The sequence below is a fragment of the Sorex araneus genome, chromosome 1 (assembly GCF_027595985.1).
Source record: "Sorex araneus isolate mSorAra2 chromosome 1, mSorAra2.pri, whole genome shotgun sequence".
NCBI lineage: Eukaryota > Metazoa > Chordata > Mammalia > Eulipotyphla > Soricidae > Sorex > Sorex araneus.
The window spans coordinates 394,915,937-394,929,564 of record NC_073302.1 but is presented as its reverse complement, the minus strand read 5'-3'; the positions used below and the strand labels follow the sequence as shown (position 1 = coordinate 394,929,564).

General features: G+C 41.2%; 1 protein-coding gene across 1 annotated transcript in view; it reads right to left on the bottom strand.

Moving 5' to 3' along the window:
- Window positions 1-11,199, bottom strand: part of SEMA3D (semaphorin 3D) — a 219,728-nt gene extending 208,529 nt beyond the window's left edge. The window contains exon 1 of the mRNA XM_004602146.2: window positions 11,102-11,199. The gene's annotated coding sequence lies outside the window, so the exon portion shown is untranslated. The remainder of the gene's footprint in view (window positions 1-11,101) is intronic.
- Window positions 11,200-13,628: the final 2,429 nt, after the last annotated feature.

The window sequence follows — 13,628 nt, the reverse complement described above, 5'->3', positions numbered from 1 at the left end:
AGTACAGTCGGTAGAACACTCACCTTGCACACAGTCGACCTGGGTTTAATCCCTAGCAGCCGTTATGGTCCTTTGAGCACCACTAGAATGGAATCCTGCATGCAGAGCTAGTAATAACCCCCAAGTATCACCACATTGCCAGGGGTAGCCCCAAAGAAAACAAGATAAAATTACCTTTGTATAATATATTAATATCATAAAGAGATTTTAATATGACCCAGTGTGGCATCAGACTACTTTATATTTATCTGTTTTAGAATAACATTGCAGTTTTATATGTGTATTAACCAACGTCAATTTGATCTTAGCCAAAAGGCAGAGAAACGATAATCAATGTCAATCTGAGTGTCAAGCATATACCAGGTGTACAGCAAGGAATATGTCTTTAATTCAAAATACAAAGGGAATAGAGATAGGAAGGCATCAAGAAAAACAGGATTATGTGCCATTTTTCCATTGTGTTCAATGACTGTAGGTATGAAATAAATTTGTAACAAATTATATACGCAAGATAGACAAGGAGGGGGGGGAAACAGAAATATCGGATTCTAAATGGCTTGATTTAAGGTGTTTGCACTGTGTACTAATTATCAGCAAGTTGGAGTAATATACTGTGAAAATAGAACAATGTCAAAGTACTTATTCCTGAGAAACCTAGTCTTATAATACTAGAAGACAGAGGATAACAGTTTAGAAAATTTGAAAATATCTTAAGGCCAGATGGGTAATAATATGGGCAGAATTTGACTGAAAAACAAACTTTCCCAGGCAAATTTTTAGTAAGGGTGACAAGAGGAGCAGATATTCGTTGAAAACCAGAGAGGTGATAGCAATGTTGTCAAAAATTATTTCAAATGAACAAAGGAAACAGCTTAACCCAAAGCCCATAAAGACATATTGCAAAGATTATAGGTTCAGGTGGATAATGCTGGTTTGCTCAAAATATCGATTTGTAGAATCTAAAAAAATCTTTTTTTTTTGGCCCATATCTTACTAGTTAATGTAGTTAATGCAAACACTTTTCAACAACATATATATATGAGAAAATTTAAATCTTTATTCTCATAACCAGAAATAACCAAAGGCTATAATAAATATATTAAAGGACAGTTGTCAGTTTGGGGAAGGCGTACCTGAATACAATTAACATTTTTAAATAAATCTCAAGTGAAAGTGCAAGGATATGAAATGACTTCTCACTGGACTTTAATAACTTTTGAGTTATAAATCAAAAATAGCATTTTCTGTAACATGACAAGGTCTATGTAATAGTGTTACAACAAATGAAGTGCTCTAAACAATCAACATCCAGAGTCTGGGGGGTAGCGTGGAGTGAGGAATCCATAATATCTGAGCCCAACCTCTGAAGGGTTTATTGAGTGCACATGTGTAAGCATACCATTCCTTTTCTATGCAAGTTAATCCTGCCAAAAACTTGCCCTTTTAAAAACCTGAACAATGAACACTTTCTGCCAAACCTCATCACAGTGCAGTCTAAGACAACAACCCCATGGCTCTGTTAAATGTGAATCACACCAAAGAAAGGGAAATGCTATTCTCTCATCTGCATACACAGTTTAAGTGCTTGTGAAGAGCTAATGTACAGGTGATAAAAGCCTTAACTTTAAAGATTAATGTAATAATTCCTGGATGTATAATATTTTCCTATTTCTAAATTACTGATCACTCACCTTTACACTATTCCTCATGCAAGTACTTTTGCAAACAGAGTAGTCTGGTTACTTTAGCCTTCTGCAAACTTGTTCAGGGAGCATCTCATAACACCATCATTAATATGACACAGTAATTTATGAAGCTTTAGAGACAGAAGATGTATGACTAAAAGGGTGAATATTGAGTTAGAATGTACATAAAAAATAAAATTGGTAAAGAAAAAAATTCAGCACAAAATAATTTTTACCCTGGTACAAAAAAATCAAATGTCTAAATTAATGATTAAAATAAGTGTTTTAATTGACAAGGAACTTTTTAAAAAATAATTTTTAATTAGAAATATTCACAATTTATCAATTATTTTAAGTATATTGACAGGAAATTAAAAGAAAACAATATGATTCTCTGCAAAAATGTGAATTGCACATATTATCTATGCAAAATATATGCATTTTTAAAAAGTTTTTTTTAGTCTATTTTATTCTTTCCTTCCTCTTTTTAAGTGATTAAGTTACTATTGCAGGGTATTTTAAAAAAAATATATTTGACTCTGTATAACAAAAACAGGAAACTTTGGAGTTTTTTTGATGGGGGATGATTTTGGGTTTGTTTTTTTTGCCCCATATTTTTTTGCCCTTGCTAAGGGCCTACTCCTAGCTCTGAACTCAGGAATTAGGCCTCGTGGGCTCTGAGAATCACAGAGCAATGCTGGGGAGAGAACTCAGGTCTGCTGCATGCAAGGCAAGCATCCTACCCACTGTACCATCTCTTTGGTTGCAAAAATAACACAACTTAGAATCTAAGATTCCAGTGAGATACCAGAGCAAATTAATCATATCCATCAGAGTATTTTTCAGATACTTTCACTGTCTTAGCAAATGCACTGTGGTATCACACACACATAACACACACACACACACACACACACACACACACACACACAAAATCCCCACACACATCCCTTTAGAAACAGATTCAGAGGTTAGGTTCCATGATTTTCCTGAACAAGTTCTGGAGGTGGAGGCAAGGAAAGGAATTCCTAGGTTTATCAGTAATACCAATAGTTAAACAAAACAAATTTAATAGAAAAATGAATTTAACTGTAGAGCATAAAGTCAAGTAAATGTTGTATTGTTGTAAATATTAGCTGATAAAATAAGACATCGGCATGTTTCAAAGCTTTGATTTTAGAAAGACAAAAGTACTTTTGTCCAACTGTAAAGAAACCATGCGAACAGAGAAAAATATTTATTTATTTATTTGTTTGTTTGTTTGTTTGTTTGGTCTTTTGGGCCACATACAGTGGTTTACAGGCTTATTCTTGACTCTGAGCTCAATGAGCATTCCAGGTGGGACTCTGGGGACCATAAGGATGTTGGGATTCAAACGTGCAAGACAAGTGCCCCATCTGTTGTACTATCACATGAACCCTAAAATCCCTGTCTAAAAATGCACAATTAGACACAGGAAATAAAACGAATAATGTGATTTACATACACACGTGTATAAATGAAGAAAAGAAAAGCATGTAGATATAGGTAAAGCTTTGAAACACATATATACAAAAGCACACTTTTAAACGGTAAAAAATAGTAAAAGAGGAATGGAAGCTCAGATTTCCGGCCCACTCTGTACAGAATAGAATACACATAAATAACAGTTTTTTGAGGTTTTTTCTGAGGTAGGGCTTTTTCACATATATAAATTGTCAAACAATGATATGTATATGAACATAATACTTGATAGCGAATAATCTCTAACATAACTAATGCAGTTGATGATCTTGAAATTCAACAAAGTAGAAAAATGCCAGTAAGCCATTCTGTCAAGAATTCTGGAAGCACAATCATCATCTAGATCTGAAGGCATCTGGCACTGATGATGGACCTTGTCAATAGCAGTTAAACAGCAAAGACAAAAGTAGGGAAATAGGTTTGTCTTCTTTTATTATTTAAAATTGATTTCTAGGATATGACTAATATGTTGTTCTTTCCATAAGAACCTAAAGTAATGTTGATATGCAATTTTTAGTAATCCACACTTATTTTTCAAAGTGAGTATTAAACCAGTTAAATCATATAGGTGTTTATTGTGATAAGAACCAATACTCTTTATATCAACTTAAAGAATATAACAAAACATATAAAGTAGGGGAATACAGTGAACTTTAGTTGAATGACAATACCCTTGCTGATCTGAGAATAGTTTACCTTCTATAAAGTTTGTAATTTATGCTCTCAATACACATTTTTACAAAAATGCAAAAATTCTATTTTAAACAATTTCTGATTTGTAAAACATTAATAACAAAGTGTAGAAAGCTCTGCTATCACCCTTACAGTTTCATGTAACATTTATTCATCATATATTATTATGAATATTGGCTATAATAAATCAATAGTGACACATTAACTTAAGCTTTCGTCTTTTTCTAGTTTTCTTACTGTTTTTCCAATATTAGTTTTCCTTCATAAATGCCACTCAAAATACCACAGTATTTTATGTATTTGTTGTTGTCCTCTCCAATTTCTTAGGTTTCAGTATCTTGCTAAATTTGAATACTTGGTAAATACAGTTAAGTTCCTCTCCTAAAACTTCTCTGATCTTTATCTTATAGTTTTACTGGGAACATGAGTTTTGGAGAGTGATTACTGACATAAAACATCATTTTAATCTGCTAGCCTGATGGGTTTATACCATCAGCATGCTTTATCTGTCCTAATGTTGACCATGAATATCACGCTAAGATGGTGCTACCCAGACTTATCCACTGTAGATACAGTGCATTTCCCATCTCCCTTGTCCATTTTGTTCTCTTTGAATGAATGCTTAGCCCACACTTCAGATGTAGAGAGTTATGTGTTCCCCTTTCTGAAGCTGGATAGTCTTAAATTAAGGGGCTAGAGATATAGAACAGTGAGTAAGGTGCTTGCTTTGCATACAGTCAACCTAGGGTCCATGCCTGACACAACATATGATCCCCCAGGTGGTCCCTAAGCACAGAAACAAAAGTAAACCCTAAACAGCACCAGTCATGACCCCAAAACAACAAAAGAGGGAGAGACAGAAAGAATCTACATAAATAACCTGCAATTCTACTACATGGAACGTTTGTCTTTACCATATTTTCATTCAATCATTGTCTACCATGGTCTCAAGTATATTTACCCAATACTTCAGGTTATAATCAATACTACCTTTCCCCTCAAAAATTTGTACAGTTTTGACCATTAAAGGATTCTTTCAATACGTTGCTCTATTCCTTTCACAAGCCTTCATCATGAATGTATGTAATGATATGTGGTGTGTCACCTGTGTATATTTTTGTGCTTTTAAATATACTGGTGCTACAATATGTTTCAGGTTCATGTTGTGTATTTTTTGCCTAATCTTAAAATGAACCATTTCTCTAATGAGCCCCATTTGTTTTTTATTAAAGAATGGTACTAGAAACCAAGTTCTAAGAGTTATGTCACAGATAAAGTTTATTTATAAATTGTTAATTATTTTTAATTGGGAATGTATTTTAAAATAAATTTATGCCCATAAATAATGAATTTTCAGTAATAATAATGAACTATAAAATTATGAACATCACTACTGCAATAAAACTTCTACCGAAAAACTATACTCCCTATTTCAACAAGAAAATTCAAATTAATATCTGCTCCTACTAACTTCATATTTAGTATCGTAAGTCAAATAAGAATTCCAAATATCTGTGTTTGAAATGAAGCTTGATATGTCTGAATAGAAAATGTTCCACAAATAAAAACCTTACTCATTTTAATCTCAGAAAATATTCCTTATGTACTCTGTTTCATCTGATCATTAACCCTACACCTACAGTAATAAAATCCTCAGTTTTTGTGACTATTTTCAATGAAAGGGAGAAACTAAATCATAGGAGAAAATGTTCTTTTTAATAACAAAGAATGTAAAATATGTATAAAAGCAAAGACCTTGAAGTTGGGGAAGAAACTCAATGGTAGAACACACCTCCTTGTGTGTTTGAAACCACACATCCAGATCCTCTAGCTACTACCAAAACAAAACCCATCAAAATCCCTAGATACCTTACATTTAATCCTTTATATTTAAATTCAAAAACTCTTTTAGCTGATTTAATCATTAATTAACTTCTATGTGTTGAATGATGATATTATGCTCTGCATTGTATTAAATTGAAGATAAGGGAAGTTAGACATGGTATTTGTTCCTTGAAGGTTCTTAAACCTCTGATCAGGCATTATGAACAACAAAAATAAAGAAAGTAATAAATGATTGAAATCTGAGAAATTTAGAATATCGCTGATACAAAATTCTTGCATATTTGTATATTTCTGTAGGGGGGTGTGCTCACAAGTAGTATATATCCAGGCATATATATGAAAAACAATTTTATATAAAATTATGGTGACCCTTTTTAATTAAAATATCATTTACTGATGAGAATGCTACCCAAGAAGTATGTCATCAAAGTATCATATCTCCAAGATGATACAGTTCAGAGTCACACTTGCCTTTTTCAAAAACAATGAATTATAACAAATTATATGGAAATGCATCAATATCATCAAACTGGTGCTAATTAGAATGATGTTTTTCTAGAGAATTAACAGTTGATTTTATAAAAATCTAATAACCTGGGATCCAGAGAGACAGTGTAATATGTAAGGCACTTGGCTTGCACATGGCTTGCACCCAGTTTGATTCCTGGCACCATATATGGTCTCCCAAGCCCTAACAGGAGTAATCCCTCAGCACAGAGCCAGGAGTAAGCCACAAGCTTAGCTGGGTATGTCCTCCCTCAAAAAAAAAAAAAAAATTAGGAGCTGGAGCGATAGCACAGTGGGTCAGAGCATTTGCCTTGCATATAGCCAACCCGGGTTTGACTCCAGCATCCCACATGGTCCTCCGAGCACCGCTAGGAGTAATTCCTGAGTGCAGAGCCAGAAGTAACCCCTATGCATCAACAAGTGTGACCCAGAAAGAAAAATTAGTTTTTAAGTCTAATAACCTGAGGAATACTAGGAATACTGAGCTCAGTGACAAAGTAAAAAATGATGACAACTTACGTCCAGTAACTCACATGGGTTATAAACAAACACCAGATCATAGAAATACCCATCAATTCCTGAAAATACTTTTGCACACCCTTTCAAATCAATAATATACATTTTGAAAATTAACAAATACCCACGCAATGGAATTAAAGGCTAATTTAAAGAAGTAAGAGCTGTTGACATTTCCTATCTTCATTTAAGCCCAACACTAAACAATATACTATTTTCTGGAGTTGGAGAAATAACACAGTGGGTAGGGTGTTTGTCTTGCACGCCACCAACCCAGGTTCGATTCCCAGCATCCCCTATGGTCCCCTGAGCACTGCCAAGGGGAAAATTCCTGAGTGCAGAGCCAGGAGTAACCCCTGTGTATCACTGGGTGTGACCCAAAAAGAAAAAAATACTATTTCCTAATGGAAGGAAGGAGCAATTCATTGATCTGTCAGCCTGACTTTTGAAATGGAACATGTGCTGCTTCCATTTTTGTAATTATTTATATTCCTATTCTCACATAATACCAAAACAATTAATTCTACTCCTGCCTTCAGCACCTAAACTGCACTCCACAGGTGAGAGAGAGAGGGAAAGAGAGAGGGAAAGAGAGAGAGAGAGAGAGAGAGAGAGAGAGAGAGAGAGAGAAATTACTGCCAAATTGATATTTTCACTGTTTTCCTGATGGAGAGGGGAGAGAAAAGCAGACTGAGAGAGAAAAAGAAGTGTTTTATGTTTGCAATTTTCCCCCTGCAAAAAAAAAAAATAAAATAGATATCAATCCATTCACCGAGACCTATATCCCAGGCAATTCTGCAAGGGATATGTCTCACAATTGATTCTCTAACATTCACAGTTTGTTTTTATACTTGCTATACTTTCTTGACAATTCTAAAACATCTTACACTGCCATTTTCTCTTAACACCCATCCTTCCCCCTCCAAAAATTAACAGAAATGTTTCAGATGTCAAATAATTACTCTTACAAATTGAATGGGCAACAAAGACTCTTAAAAAGTGAACCAGTAACGCCAGAGCAAAAAGTCAGTTCTGGTGAACTAGGAACACAAAAGCAATAAATGAACTAAGGGAAGCTTCCTAATCTCAGAAAATTTTCTCAACATAACCATGGCAGTATTATTTGACAGAGCATGTTTCTTTTGTTTTCATTTTCCTTTGCAAAAGCCTTAATGATTCATACAGGATACAAGACCTACAAAAAATGCAAGTATTAATATAATAGACACATTATTCTAGGCCAACAGACTTGAACTAGCCCTTACCCTACCTCAATCTCAGAACCAATTTAAATCCTGAGGTGTTCTTTCCATTACGGTAGATACATGAAACTGACCTTAGAAGGTCCTCCCTTTAAGTAGAGTCATGGAAAACTGCCTAAAATCCCTAAAAAGTGGCCAGCATCCAGTTCTAGTCTCAGCTCTGTCTTTTAATGGTTTATACTTGGATGCCTCCATTTATACCTTTATACCTCCGTGTCCTCACATCTAAAAGGTTGGAGGGGTAAGGAACTTAGACCACAACCATCAATGCTCAGAGCTTACTTCTGGCTCTGTGCTGAGGGGTCATTCCTGGCAGTGCTTGGGATGTAGTACCCAGTGCTTGGGTACTAAAACTACCGTATGTAGTTCTGGGGACTGCAGCCTGCTGAGCAAAGGCATTCACCCTGTACTATCTCCAAGGGTTCCTCTTCTCTCTAAATTGTAAAGGCCTCCTGTTGCCTTTAAATTGTGAATAACAGTTATCCCTAAGAATCATTGTTCTTTGGGCCAGAGTGATAGTACAGCAGGTGGTACCATGTGCCTTACACACAGGCCAACCCTGTTTCAACCCTGTGCTCCATACGGCTCCTACTAACCTCATATCACAAGGCAAACGAGAATTCCAAATATCTGTGTTTGAAATGAAGCATGATGTGTTCTGAATAGAAAGTGTTCCACAAATAAGAATTTTACTCATTTTAATCTCAGAAAATATTTCTTACGTACTCTGTTTCATCTGATCATCAACCCTACACCTATTTGTAATAAAGTCTTCAGTTTTTCATGACTACTTTCAATGAAAGGGAGAAACTAAATCATAAGAGAAAACCTTGTTTTCTCTTGGAGTAATTGCTGAGGTGTAAAGCCAAGAGTTACCCCTGAGCATCACCCAGTATGACCACCCCCCCAAAAAACACACACATAAAATCTATGTTCTTTAAATTTGACAAAAAGAAAAAAGAAATCAACATCACCCGTTTCTGGCCTGCCCTATGTGATCAAATCTAAAAATGAATAATAAATTGATACTTTAATATTAGTAATGATAATGGCGAAAATACATAGGGCACCTGGAATGGAATAAATGTCTGACCAACATTCCTTTTATTTCTCCGCCAACTTCCTATGTCACACATGGGCAAATTCCATTTGCAATGTTGGCAGTCCTGAACAGTCCCCTCTCATTGTCTGTCATTTACCTCTTGACCCTATTTTTATCTCCTCCCACATCACCTTCCTGTACTTCCTGGCCTTTCTCTCCCAAGAACCGCGGTCTTTTTCCATCTCCCTGACCTGACTCATCACTTGATGGCCTGTCCGCGTCGGTTCCTCGGGCGCGTCTCTGAGATCCCGCGGCTGGCCAGCTCTTCCCAGCTCAGGGCTGGGCTGCCCACTCCCTCTCCGACCTTTCCTGCTCATCCTTTTCTCCGCCTGGCGCAGGGAGGCATCCCTGGAGTGATGACATGAGGCTCTCTTCCTTCCCCGCCCCGCGCATTTTTCTTTCCACGTGCGCACAGCCGGGAAGGCTCTGACCGCTCCAGCCCGGGCGGTTGTCATGGTGACCCATGAACAGCAGCAGCCCTAGACTCAGGATGGGTCTCGGCGCGTGTCCTCCACTTCCCCCTCAACCCTCTCTTGCCCGTTGGGCGATTCCCACCCCTACCCCCCGACACACGCACAGTCTAGAGTAAGAATCTATTTCTGGCTGAACTTCAGATTTAAAGTTTCCATCTCACGCCTATTCCGCTCCAGCAGCTGGTGCAAACTGCGCCTATAAGCAAAGAGCGGCTGGGAAGGGGTTCGGATGCAGGAAAAAGGATGCGTGGCTTTGGCATCGGCGGGGGCTAAAGGGAGAGAACTTCACCTGTCTAACTGGAATCGCAGGGAGGGGATGTCGGGGGGCGCCTGCTGAAGCCGCTGCGGTGGCCGCTTCTAGTCGCGCCTGGTCCCCTCCAGACGGCCGGCGAGAGCGCGGCGTCTCCACCTCCTCCTGTCAATCCCTTCCACGCGCCGCGCCGCCAGCTAAGAAATCCCGCGCCGCGGGGTGGAACCGGAGTCTGGAGAGAGGGCGACTCCCCGCCAGAGCGGAAAAGAAAGCGCCCCGAGCAGCCAGCACCGTCTGTCGATGCCTCAATTCCAGGGCGATCGGGAGGGCGTTAGGGGTCGGGGGGTAGAGAACCCCAGAGCTACGAGCTTGTGAGTTGCGATCCCAGCAGGAGTCTCCAAAAGTCTCTTTCTTCCAGCGGTGCCCAGGCGAGAGAGACCCCGAGCCGCCCCGCTCCAGTAAGGAGTGCACTTGGCAAGGTGTGGTTCAGCCCCGCCAGTGTCCTCTGTGGCCCGAGACTGGCTCCGGCTTTCCCCGCGGAGTCGACAGAGATGCAGGCTTTCCCCCCGACGGACAGTCGGGATTCCCTCAAAAGGGAAAAAAAAAAAAAAAAAGACGGCGCCCATCTCTCCTCCCCGCCCCCATCCCGAAGCTGAGACACATAAACAACCCTCCAAGGGGCTCCCCATCCCCTGGCCCATCCCAGAGAGAGCCGGAGTGAACAAGGGCGCACAGTCGCATCGAGTCCGGTCCCCCCACCCCACCCCCACGCCACGCACGCCGCGACCGTCCCCACCAGCGCTTCCAAGTGAACCTGCCGCCCCGCGGAAGCCCCCTCGGCATTGGCGGCCGCACCGCGCGGACAGCGCTGGGAGCCGGTGGCGAAGAGCGTGAAGTTCTGGGACGCTGCCGGCAGAGGAAAGTGTGCGCCCGTTCCGGGGGTGCCGGCAGCCAGGGGGTGCGGACCGAGCGGAACCGGCAGCGGCGACTTGGGGCCGCGCCCCCAGCCGCCACGCTGTCCCCGTCGCGGCGCGCACAGGCCGGCCGGCCGCGCCTGAAGCGCACAGAGTCGCGCCCCGCGCCCCGGCGCTCCCGCTCCCGCGTCGCCGGCGAGCGCTTTTTTCCCCTTGGAGCCCGGCCGCCGGGCATCCCCCTTGCCACCCGCCGCCACCCCCAAATCCACTCACCCCGGCTTCAAACGCCGCCGCCGCCCCCAGCGCCCCCTCCCCCCGGAGGAGCAGGTGACCCGGACGCCGCCGTCTTACCTTGGAAACCGTCTCTCCCCAGCCCTGTCGGGGCTCCGAGCCCTGGCCGGGAGAGGAGCAGCGGGGGCGGCCGACGGGAGGAGCGTCCGGGCGGCGACCCGGGACGCGGGCGCGAGCTGCTCGGAGCCGCAGCCCAGGCTGAGCCACCAGCCGCCGGCGGCCCCGCGAGCGCGCGGAAGCTGTGTCGGCCGCGGCCGGGTCGGAGGCAGGGGGCGCTGCTGGCCCCGAGCGCCGCTGCAGGCACGGGCGGAGCGCGCCGCACCAGCTGCCGCTTTGGCGAGGCGAGGGTGGCGAGGGCAGGCACGCTCGGAGCCGGAGGGCGGCTTTTAACTTTGTGGTGTGACCGCAGCAGCTGTCCTGGGAGAAACCCGGTCTTTCTAAAAAGGGGATGCTCAGAACGCCGGGGATTACCTCTTCCCTTCCGATCTCCTCCCTCAACCCTCACGCTCCCCCCGTGTGCGCACGCCACCCCCCCCCCCCGACACACACACACCCACCCCACACACCCACCCCTGGCTTGCAGAAGTCCGTCCCTGTCCGTGCGTAGATGGTTTGCAGCAGGGATTACACGGAGCTCCGGCCTGGCCCAGGGAGGTTTTTTCTGGACTGGCCACTCTTTGTTAAAAAAAAAAAAAAAAAAAAAAGCCACCTTGGATGTTTGATTCCGCGCCCTAGTGACTTTAGGGTCTGGTTATTCTGTCCATTAGATACCATAAAGTCTCTAAATCCCTTTTGCAGAAAAAAACAAGGGGGTGATTGGCCACAAACAGCATCCTAAAAGCTCAGAAACAGCACCTGTGTTCCACTAAATAAAACCCGTGTCCACTGTTAATGGCCATCATGGAGCTAGCTTGGGGTGAAGTGTAGTGATTGGTTCTTCATTAAGAGCTGAAATCCAGGAAGAGCCAAGTAAAGAGAGAGAAAACAACCCAATGCAACATTCTTTTTCTCTCTTAAGCCAGTGAATGAGTCCCTGTCACCTTTCCACATTTAGGAGGTTCTCTTTTTTTTAGATTCATGCACAGCATGGTTGTGAAAAATTGAAATACAGAGGGACCAGACGGCAGGCTCCTTTGTGAAGATAAACTTGCAGGATTTCGAGGCCACCTCCTCTTTTATAAACACAATGCAGAAACATCTTCATTCTGCAGTTTTCACAAGGACACCATGGTCAGGCTTCTCCCAGGAAGGTGAAAATAACTTGTGCAAATGAATACTGAAGTGTCATTTTTAAAAAATGGCCTTTTTAGCTGTATGGTCTATTATCCTCTTTGTGACTAGAAACCTTATTGTTTTTAGTCCCAAACATAAAACCGAGGGAGATGCACCTTAGAGAAGCAGCAGCTACAGGTTGGACATTTGTCAGCTTGATTTAAGACTAAGGTGTCTCAGCTTCCCTGGCCAGTGACCATGGGTGTTTTGGTTTAGAGATAAAGAGCAGACAAAAGAAACATAGAAACAATGGAAGATCTGAAAGGGACTTCACTTGTCTTACTTTAACAGTGAGGAGTTGAGGGACATAAAGGATAAATGAGTCATTTGAAGTGACAGCCTTCTGGTGCCACAACCAGGGACATGAAGGACTCAGATTTCTTAACTTTGACCAAGGTTCATTCCTATGTCTCATGCTGGCGCATCCCCATAACCTTGGTTTTGACTGTGAACCAGCCAATTCTCCTACGGTTTCTCCTTGAATACAGAAAATTTTAAGATTCCACAGAGTAGTTTAAATTATAGCAACTTTTCTCTCGAATATTTACATTAAATATGACACCACTCATTTATTTTAACTAATCATCCTGGGTGCTTTTACTCTATTTTCCTCTCTTTTTATACTGCTTTACTCCCCATTGCCCCTCAGTTCCAATGGAAAATTCTTTGTGAAAACAAATCTATTTTTTTAAATCTCCCACCATATAAATTTTTGTACATTATAGAAAATAATAAGACTTTTTTTAAAATGCTCTCTAGTAGTTCTCTAATAGTACTGTCAGTTTATTGTCCAAAATATTGTCTAGCTAGAATTTTGTTTAGCTGAAGATCCAGTTTTCCTCGTATCTACATTCGTTTAATATATTTAAACCAAAGAATATGTCCTTTTTGCTACTATTTTAACTTATCCAAAATACCCCTGCAGAATTAGTCCTTTCTTCATGTTTCTCCCAAACCACTCTGATTTTCTACTATTAAAAGCTCTTTGTATGTTACATCGTAATTAGTTATGCATGTGTCTGCATCACAGATAAAATATTGGCTATATTGGGTCTTTGCTTCTCTAGCTCCTGAAACAATGTTCACAAATTTGTATTTAAATTATTTAGCTTTAGCTTTAAGTGCCCCTGTCTTCAAATTTACATTGCCTTTACTAGGGCATCCTAAACATGCTAAGAGAAGAAAACATCTGGAAATTGGGTTCTGTGCTTTCCCTCCTTTTAATTACTCTGAACACGAAGCAGACAGAATCAACTGCACAGTCCAAAGTTGTGATGAATGACTTCAGCTGTGTTCAGTGCTTTGCAAAACTTAG